The sequence below is a fragment of the Trichosurus vulpecula genome, chromosome 7 (assembly GCF_011100635.1).
Source record: "Trichosurus vulpecula isolate mTriVul1 chromosome 7, mTriVul1.pri, whole genome shotgun sequence".
Taxonomy (NCBI): Eukaryota; Metazoa; Chordata; class Mammalia; order Diprotodontia; family Phalangeridae; genus Trichosurus; species Trichosurus vulpecula.
Genome location: NC_050579.1, coordinates 228111113 through 228120750, shown reverse-complemented (window position 1 = coordinate 228120750; position 9638 = coordinate 228111113).

Sequence of the window (9638 nt, the reverse complement as noted above, 5' to 3'; positions counted from 1 at the left end):
ATAGCCCCTTTCCTTGGGATAACCTCAAATATATTCTTAACTTGGAATGATAAAGAAAAAGTAAGCACAAACATATACCACTTTACCAATTTTAGGATAGGGATTATCCCTCCCAGATTGCTCCTCTCATCCCCCACAAAAAGATCATAAAGTCATAGGACTATAGATTTAGACCTAGACTGGACCTTAGAGATAATCTCATCCCAAATCTAATAAATTTCTGTTATTGAAATGCCTCATTTTAATTTCTAAATGATTCCACCCTAAGAATTTTGAAACTAAGATCTTTACAATGGAAGCCATCTCCCACCTCACCACACCACCTTTTCCAGGATGCTCCAGATAAAAGATGGCAAGTTTTTTGAAGATAGAGATCATGTCTTACACTTGTTTTGCATTTCCCTTACCTCCTAGTCCAATTTTGGACACAATTCAGTGAATGCTTTTCTCTAAATTATCTTTTTTCCCCCATCACCTAGATTTCCCCTATATCTTCCCCTCCTCAACTCCTTCCCCTCCCAGTTAACTTATAACAGGATTAAAAAAAATGTTAGAGATAGGCTTGACACTGAAATTCAAGTATCAAGGAGAGTTTATTTTAGAAGAATCCAAAGGAGTTGGAAATGTTCCTGACCAGGAGCAGACTCCACCCTTCTTTAGAAAGAATAGTGGCCAATACAGGAGTGAGACCAGCTTTATTCTGCAGATTGATGCAGCATCAGCTCAGTACCTCCCTTCAGAGAACAGATTCTGGTTTACAATCTTCCCTGTACGCCCCTCACATGCAACTCCTTGGTATGTTCCCCGCCCCCCCGCCTTCAACATACAAACCATGTTCAAAATGGCAGAAAACTCCCTGTAGGTGTGTAAGGTAATATTCAATTAGCCAATTAAGCATGCATGGTAGAAATTTGACCCAGTTCTCTCTTCAAGCCTGACTGTTATCTGGCTGGTTTAGGCCAGTTTTGCCTATATCTGGAGTTTGTGGTTTTCAGAAAGCCACTAGCTATGCTCTCATTGGCTGGGTCCATCTACCTTAGCTAATTTTTATTCCCTTCTTTGTTCAAGCTGACCCTTCATTAATTATTCTGTGGAAACTTAACTTTCCCTAACTTTTACTAATCTCTCACAAGAAGAAAAAAATTTCAGGAAAACTGTTCAATGCATCCTCCAAAATCTGACATTATATGCAATGCTTCACTCTTTGACTTCAAATGACTTCAATTGACTCACACATACTTTGCAAAGGAGCAAGAGAAAAAGTCTTTTTTATATCTCTTCTTTAGGGGCATATTTTTCTTCATAATTTCTCAACATTCACTTTCTCCTTTTTCTTTTCTTTTTTTCTCAATTATATGTAAACACAAATTTTAAGCATTTTTTTAAATGTTTAGTTCCACTTTCTCTTCTTCCCTTTCTTCCCTCCCTTCTCATTGAAAAGGCAAACAATTTGATAGAGATTATACACATGCAGTCATACAAAACATTTCCCTATTAGCCATCAACATTTACTTTGAATTATTTTGTGGTCACTGTTCTTTCTATGTGCATTGTTCTAGGCCTTGTGTATCTAAGTTCCCCAGTCCTGCTTACACAGTAAATGCTTCTTAAGCAATAATTCAGAAGCAACCCCTTCAAGTGTCCAGCTAACCTCAAACCTTTATAGTATGCATTCTCTTTTCCCTGACCTCTATTTAACTTCATTGAACAGTGTCCCTTAAGCCCCTGGGAACAAGGAAGCTCATATTTGTTTAAATTCATAGGATTTAGAGTTGGATAGGACTTTAGAGATTGTCTCGTCTAGAGACGTAAGTAGGAATCCTGGCACTTGGGACACATTCAGTTGCCAAAGCTAGTGGGAGGCAGGCTAGATGGAATTGATAACGGACAAAGTAATGCCTGCCAATCCACAACTTTTCTATGATTTTTCGTGGAGCAATGTATGGTTGTGAGAGTTGGACTACGAGGAAAGCTGAAGGCCGCAGAATCAATGCTTTCAAACTGTGGTGCTGGAGAAGACTTTTGAGAGTCCCTTGGACAGCAAGGACATCAGATCAGTCAATACTTAAAGAAATTAATTTAGACTTTTCACTGGAAAGTCAAATGCTGAAGCTGAAGCTTAAATACTTTGGCCATATAATGAGAAGACAGGACTCACTGGAAAAGACCTTTATGTTGGGAAAGACTGAAGGCAAAAAGAAAAGGGGGCAGCAGAAGAAGAGATGGATAGATGATTTCAAGGAAACAAGAGACATGAACTTGGACAGACTTAAAGAGATAGTGGAGGATAAAAGATCCCGGCTTGCTTGGTCCATGGGGTCACACAACTGAACGACTAAACAACCAACAACAATCCACCACGTATTCCAGGAATGCCCAACCACTGTGCTATCATGCTTCTCAAACTGAGTATAGTGCAAAGAAGCACTTCCTCCATTCCTAAGCAGCCTATCCCCTCTCCCAAGAGGCTCCAGAGTCCTGAAGTGCTCCCTTTCCATGAGTGGATAGAACTTGGGGAACTACTTTCCAACCCACTTCTTGTCCCTGGGCTGTCCAGGAGTCTCCCTAGGTGGGATGTTGTTGGTAGGAAGGCCTGAGCAACAGCAACATAAGGGAAAGCACACCTATCTGGTCTAGGAGGCTGTAAGTAAGGTGAATTTTAGTGTATGTAAGGTGGATTTTTGTTATTTCTTAGAGTTCAGTTTCCCAGGATCTGCAGCCATAACAATCTGTTTCCCAGGTATTAGATATAAGTTCCCACACTCATGGCTCAAAACATCTCCACCACACTTGCGCAGCATTATATAAGAATAAATAATATAAACATGTGTGCTGAAACTGCGCAGTGAGATGGAGCTATTGCTGGCAATATGCCTTCTTTTGTCTGATGCCCTATAGAACAGGTGGGCACTGGTTAGTGAGTTTGGGGAACCTTTATGGTTGAATGCACAAGATGGAATGCTGTGTGCCTTGGTCAGCCCCCATCAAGGCTTGGGAGGGGGGAAATCTGTGTTTGCCTCAACCGGCCCCCCATTGAAGTTTGAGGGGATTTAGGGGAACCCTTTAGGGTTGAATGCACAGGTTGTGCCTGTCTTGACTGGCCCCATTAAGATGTAGGTGTAGTTGCCCCCATTTCTCACCAGCCCCTGAGAGAAGGTGACTAGGGAATGCTGTAGGAGTTTGTAGTGCTTCCGTTATCAGCAATACTGTATTAGAGAAGACTAGACTAGAATAAAGCTTATTATTAAGCCCTTTGAAGCTGTCTTTCCTGTCTGACCAGATCAAGAGCGAACCTGTTAGAGGCTGGAGTTCAAAGCCTCCAGTGCCTCCTGTGTATTATCTGTCTAACAGAGACAAGTCTAAGTTTCTAGTGGGGTACACAAGGTCAGAGGATAGTCAGTACCTGGAACTGCCCTGGGGGTCTGGCCCCAAGCTATATAAGAGTTAGGATTTGAACCCAGGACTTCTTATTCCAAATGCAGTTCTTTTTCCACTACATCATATTACCTCCTTTCTACCCCTACGATTATTTCTCCCTCTGACTTTGCCATTTCTGTCAGTGGGTCTGCTCTTCACCTGACTGGCCTTTCTCTATTACCTCTCATATCCAACCAGTTACCATGTCCCTTGAAATCCCCTTCTACAATATTTCTGACATTGTTCCTCTCCCCTCTATTTTCACTCCTACCATGGTACATTTCATAGAATCATCAACTTAAAGCTAGAAGGAACCTCAAAGGCTAGTCCAAAGCTCTCATTTTATAGCTGAGGTTCTTGTTGTGTTTGTCCTTTATTCTCAAAGAGGACCATGACATCAGGGAAATTATGGCATGACTTGCAGTTGACTTGCATTTGAGTGAAGGAGGGCTGGGCAAGGTCACCAGCCTCATTTTCTCCTCCAGAGCCATCTGGGTCCAGTGGCCACATATTCACCAGGATGACTACAGGTGGCCCAGGATGCATTAGGAGCATAGCTGAGGCCCAAAGAAGTTGTGTCTTGCCTGAGATAACACTGGTAGGAAATGGCAGGGCAAGGATTTCAACCTAGGGACTCTGGCTCCAAAGTCATCACTCTACCACCCTGCTTTCTCCTAAAATCAAATACAATTATCCCTTCCACATGGAGGGGTTTAGGGACATGGCACCCTGCCATCTGGAAAATCCATGTAAAAATTTTTGGCCCTCCCTTCACACCAGAGAAATCTGAATTATTATGGTATTAAAGATAAAATGTGTTATTAAAATACTACACATACATTTATGCATTTCTGAGTGTCTAAACTTCTTCTGTGTTATCTGCTGGCCTTTGCATGTCTTCCTCCTCTTCTGCAAAACTCCCCCAAAATTCCCATTTAATTCCTTATGCTGACCCAAGATACATCAAAACCAAGATGGGGAAAGTTGCGATGGGGAAGGGATAATTGTACTTAAAAACCATGAAACCCAATTATTCTCATTATGAGAACGGAACAGTGCCACAAATCAAAACAGCAGGTACCCCAGAAGGAGGCATTGCACCAGTGGGAAACAAACCAGGAAGGAAAGTGAGTGGTGAGGGCTGCCTAGATTTCCAAAAAACTGCTAAGTCATTGTGAGTTCTGACTCTCCTTTAAGCTAAGGTTGAATGGTCCTACTTTTTCAAATCTGTCATGTTGACACAGGCTTTTAGATCAGGAGTGTCCAGTTTTAAGTAAATCTGATACCTAAAGATTCTGAGCCACACCCTCCCAGGACCCCACCCCCTCACCCCACCCCAGCTGAGAGTAAACTCTTCAGGGCTTGTGTACCTGGGAATGTTTGAAGAATAGAGCAGTTTTACCTAAAACCTGATGTGCTGAGCTCATGGAGAACATACCATTGAAAACTTTAGTCACACAATGCCTAAAGTGAGTCAGCTGGAAAATAATGAGGGTGAGTTGTTTGAGCTTGGATAGTTAGGGTGCGGTGTTCTGGGCAGAGAGAGAGGACGGATGCCAAAACAATGCCACATGATGAAAAGATATTAGACTAAGAGTCAAGAAGTCTAGGTTCAAGTGCCCACTTCACCTTCTAGCCATGTAACCAAGTCTGCAATTTCTCTGAACCTCTTAAAAACCAATTGTTTGCATGATCTACTTCCAGGTTGTTGAGAAGAAAATGTTTGGTATACTCTAAAGCAGGGGTGGGGAACCTTTGGCCTTGAGGCCACACATGGCCTTCTAGGTCCTTGGGGGTGGCCATTTGAATGAGTCCAAGTTTTACAGAAGGAATCCTTTTATTAAGGGGATTTGTGCTGTGAAGTTTGGATTCAGTCAAAGGGGTTGCAGGATCCCCACTCCTGCTCTAAAGTGTCACATACATTTAAACCATTACAAGAAGAAAAGAGATGACAATAGCATTTATTTTTGGTTAGAGTCACAAACCCAACAAATTGGGTGTCTAGGCAAAAGAAGTCCATCTGGTGATCTCCCCCCAGAGGGGACAGATGTTCACAATCAAAGAAGATGACGCAGCCAACTCAGGAACAGTGTCTTTGTACAAAAGAATCATAATGGACAGTTGTGTGGAAGCCTTTCTCTCCATAGACAGGGAGAGAATAACTGATAAGTCCATCAGTGCAGGCCCTGACAACAAAAGAATCCCTACCTGTGTGCATTCTTATCTAAATCATTATTAATGGATTTATCCAAAAGGTACCAAAAGTCTGCTTACCTAGGTTTTTCCTTTGCCCCTCTGAGTATTAGCCCTAACTGGTGCAGCAACTTACGTCTAACCTGACCTAATGGGCACAGCTGGTTTCCTACAGCTACCTTTCTGCGGCTTCTAACTCTTATGACCAGAATGGACATCTTTCACTTGCGTGGCCAATTAGCATAAGTATACTTACAGCCTTCTGTTTTGTATATTCTAGAGGGGTTTTTTAGGTCCAAGTAATACAAATAGAGAAGAAAAACCATCTCTTGGAGGTGGGTTCTAGTCATCACCTTGACTTTTAGCTTTTGCATATGTGTGTATATGTGTGTGCATGTGTATGTGTGTGCATGTGTATATACACATATATACATGTATGTGTATTATATATATGTATATATATATATGTATATATCTTACAAGGAACTGCACTGTTTCCCCTCCTCCCAAATAATTTTTACCCATATCCTTCATTTTTATATCAAGTTCATTTCCAAATTTATCCCTCCCATCCAGGGTGTTAGCCCTTTCAAAAAAAAAAAGTAAAAGAGAAAAAACAGCAGTTAAGAGAAACTGAGTAACAGCTGAGTCTAACAGTATATGAAATATTTCCCACCTATAGTCTCCCACTTCTGCAAAGGGAGGAAAGTATATTTTCTAATCTCTTCTTTTAGGGACAAGCTTGGTCATTATAATTATACTTGTCCCCTTTTTTAACAGGAGCTTTCAATATTAGAATTAAACCTCATAGTTTAGAGTGGTACCCCCCAAAAAGGATGGGATCAGGAAAGTGTAGTTCATCTGGTAACTCATTTGATGATATAGTTGGGCACTGAAAGTTTCATGTTCTGGATATTGATTTTGTGCTTAGGGATGTTCTTGGTGCTTTGGGAGATTCAGGAAACTATTTTGTAAGGTCCTTAATCTTTAGGACTTAAACCCATATCATTCCCAGGCAGATTCCAAGGTTGGTTCTCTATCTACTATGCACAAATTCTGATGCCTCTTATTTGGGGTTAGACATGGCAAGATCCATATTGGATCTTTTGTCCATGGATCATCCCAACTAATTCCAAAGTATCTCATTACCAGGTTGGCCTTTTGCTATCTAGGGGTGCTGGGAACTCCTTTTAGGTGTCCATCATTAGTGCTCCAACATGCCCAGGAGGATAAAATCATTCACCAAGTCTTAGAAAGGCTGCTATCTACATTTATGAAGTGAATTCCCATGTGGAAGGAAAGCACAGCTCCTGGAAGGATCAGTACAAAGTATGATTATAAATTCCCACATCTTAAGACAGATCAGAACTTGAACAGCAAAATGAATGTTGTCTGCCTCAGAATCATCAGGTTGGGAAGCTCCACCCTTGTTTCAACAATGATCTCATTGCTTATGGAATTCCTATTTTTTGAATTTTCCTTCAGGGTCAGTTTATGGATAATCAGAATCAGTCTCATTACTTTATACTTGTACCTCAATTTTTTAAACTCCAAATGGCACAAGCCAGCTAAAAATGATGGGTTTATATAAGCGGGCATGAAGGGTTTCTTAACTCATTAAGAAAAGCAAAGAGGCAGCCTTTTATTCTTATCTAACTCACTGCAGTTTTCATTACAATTTGTAATCTCCCCAGGCTTCCTGGGAGAGGCAAACTCAGAGGATGCACCTCCCCTCCAAACAATCTGAGTTTTGTCATATTATCTACCTTTACCCCAACAAGCTGCCCGTCTACCACACAGTTTATACCTCAAACTATGAGATACTCTCAAATTGCTGACTTGGATTAAACTCCCCGAAAGTAAACACAGAGTAGTCCTACTTACGTAAAACAATTTTCTTGGTGTTTCTTACCTACATCCCAGGACTATCTCTAAACCAAATGAATAAACCTCTGGGGGTGGGGGGTGGGGGCAGGGGTGTCCCTTTACAGATAAGCATAGAAACAGTCAATTAGCATTGAGGCATGAAGTCTAGAAACATGCAATTCATCCCCCAAATAGCCCTTTTGCTGAATTAAGCTATCAAGATGCATATTTAAAAATCTGTCCCTGTTGATCAAACCTTGGGACACTTCTACGAAAATATCACCACTAACCTTCTGTTCCTGAGCAGTCTCTCTGCTGTTCTTGACGGAATGAAAGCTTGGGACTTGTAGCTATTTATGAGAAGCCCCACCCCCATAAAGGGTAGAATACAGTGTAACTCAGTAACATAGCATTTACCAGAGCCCCTTTCTAGTCACATGCTGTTGTTGTTGTGTGGGCTGTACACTCTGATTCTGTACTCAGATATAGGGGAAAAATCCTGGCTCTGAAGTTAGCGGACTTAAGTTCAAATTCTAGCTCTGACTTTTATTACCTGGGCGACCTTGAGCAAATTTCTTAACCTTCCTGGGTCTCAGTCTTTTCATCTGTAAATTGGAAGGCTCAGGTTAGATGATGGTGGGGTGGAAAGATACAGATACCTAAATCAAAGTCTAGGCCAAGTTATCCTAGAGGATTATTTATAATTCTTATAGTTGCATATTGGGGGATGAGGCAGTGGGGCAAAGCAGCCCTTTGGTGAAAAGCATTCAACCCCAGTCTCAGGCAAAGTCATTATATTAATAGTCGAAGTCAAATATTGTATTTGACTCTGACCTCCAAAAACTTTCCATCATTCAAAATTGTTGTGTCATCCAAATCAGCAGGCTTAAACTGATGTAACATGGCAGAGGACACATCCAGACCAAGACCTGAGGACATGATGAAATAGTGGACTACCTTCCTAGGGTAGTCCAAGAAAAACTATTAATAGAATTAGTCTCAAGCCAAACAACAGGCCTTAATGCAGTGAGCAAAGCCCTTTGAAATCTGACCAAAATTTAGCTTTTCCACCTTATCTTACACTATTAGCTGACAAAGTTTGAAGCCCTGGGATTAAATCTAAGCTCGTTTGTTTACTATCTTACACAACTTTGTCCAAATCATTCAAACTCTCCTGGTCTCAGTTTCCTCCTTAGTAAAGCAAGAGAGTCAGACTAGATGATTGCTAAGGTTCCTTCCAGTTCTAAATCATATGACATTTTGTGTCCTTTCAGTAACTTAATATGTCTTATGGCCAAGCTGGACTTTTTACTGTTCTCTGAATACATGCACTGTTTTCCCTTAAGGGCTTTACTCATGCTGTTCCCTTCTCATGAAATACCCAACCCATCCAGTTCTAATTCCTCTCCATCCTTCAGGTCTCAGCTCAAACACCATCTCTTGCAATCAATCAACTAGAATTTATTAAATATCCTCTATTTATTTTCTATTATTGCATAGATCATTTTCCCTTATAACCTTTAAAAATGTAAACTTGTGCCACATACAGTGGAAGCAGTGTTCAAAGCAATCAGGCATATTCCCCTTGTTTTGACAAATTCAGTCTTGTGGTTTTTGTGTTGCCTCAGGGCACCAGATTTGCTTGTATGGTTGTGGGTTTGGAAATTCAGCTGCTTTTCTCCCAAGAACAGAGGAAATGAGGAAACTGTTTTTTTGGGAACACAGCTCTCATAGTACATTCATAGGAATGGGGCAGGGCAAGATTAATACACAAGTTAATATAAATGTTTGTAACAGGCCTAATATAGCATAAATCTATCCTATAAATCAATTAAAGGCAACATAATCATCTATACAGAGTGGATTAATTAATCCTAATTTATATAACACTTATTCTAACAATGTTAACTAAATCATACTTACTTCTATCCTATTTGTCTTACTTAAAAACAATCATTGATACCCATAAATCACCAAGAACTGAGTAAATACCGATTAAATTAAATAGGGGTATCAAAATTATTCTAACAGGAAGATGAATCTTCTAGACTTCAGGCCTGGCATTCTGTCTACTGTGCCACCTAGCTGCCTTTACACTTCCTATTTTTTATGGCTTCCTGTTTAATTTTAAAATAATTATTCTTGCTAACTAGGTGGTAATC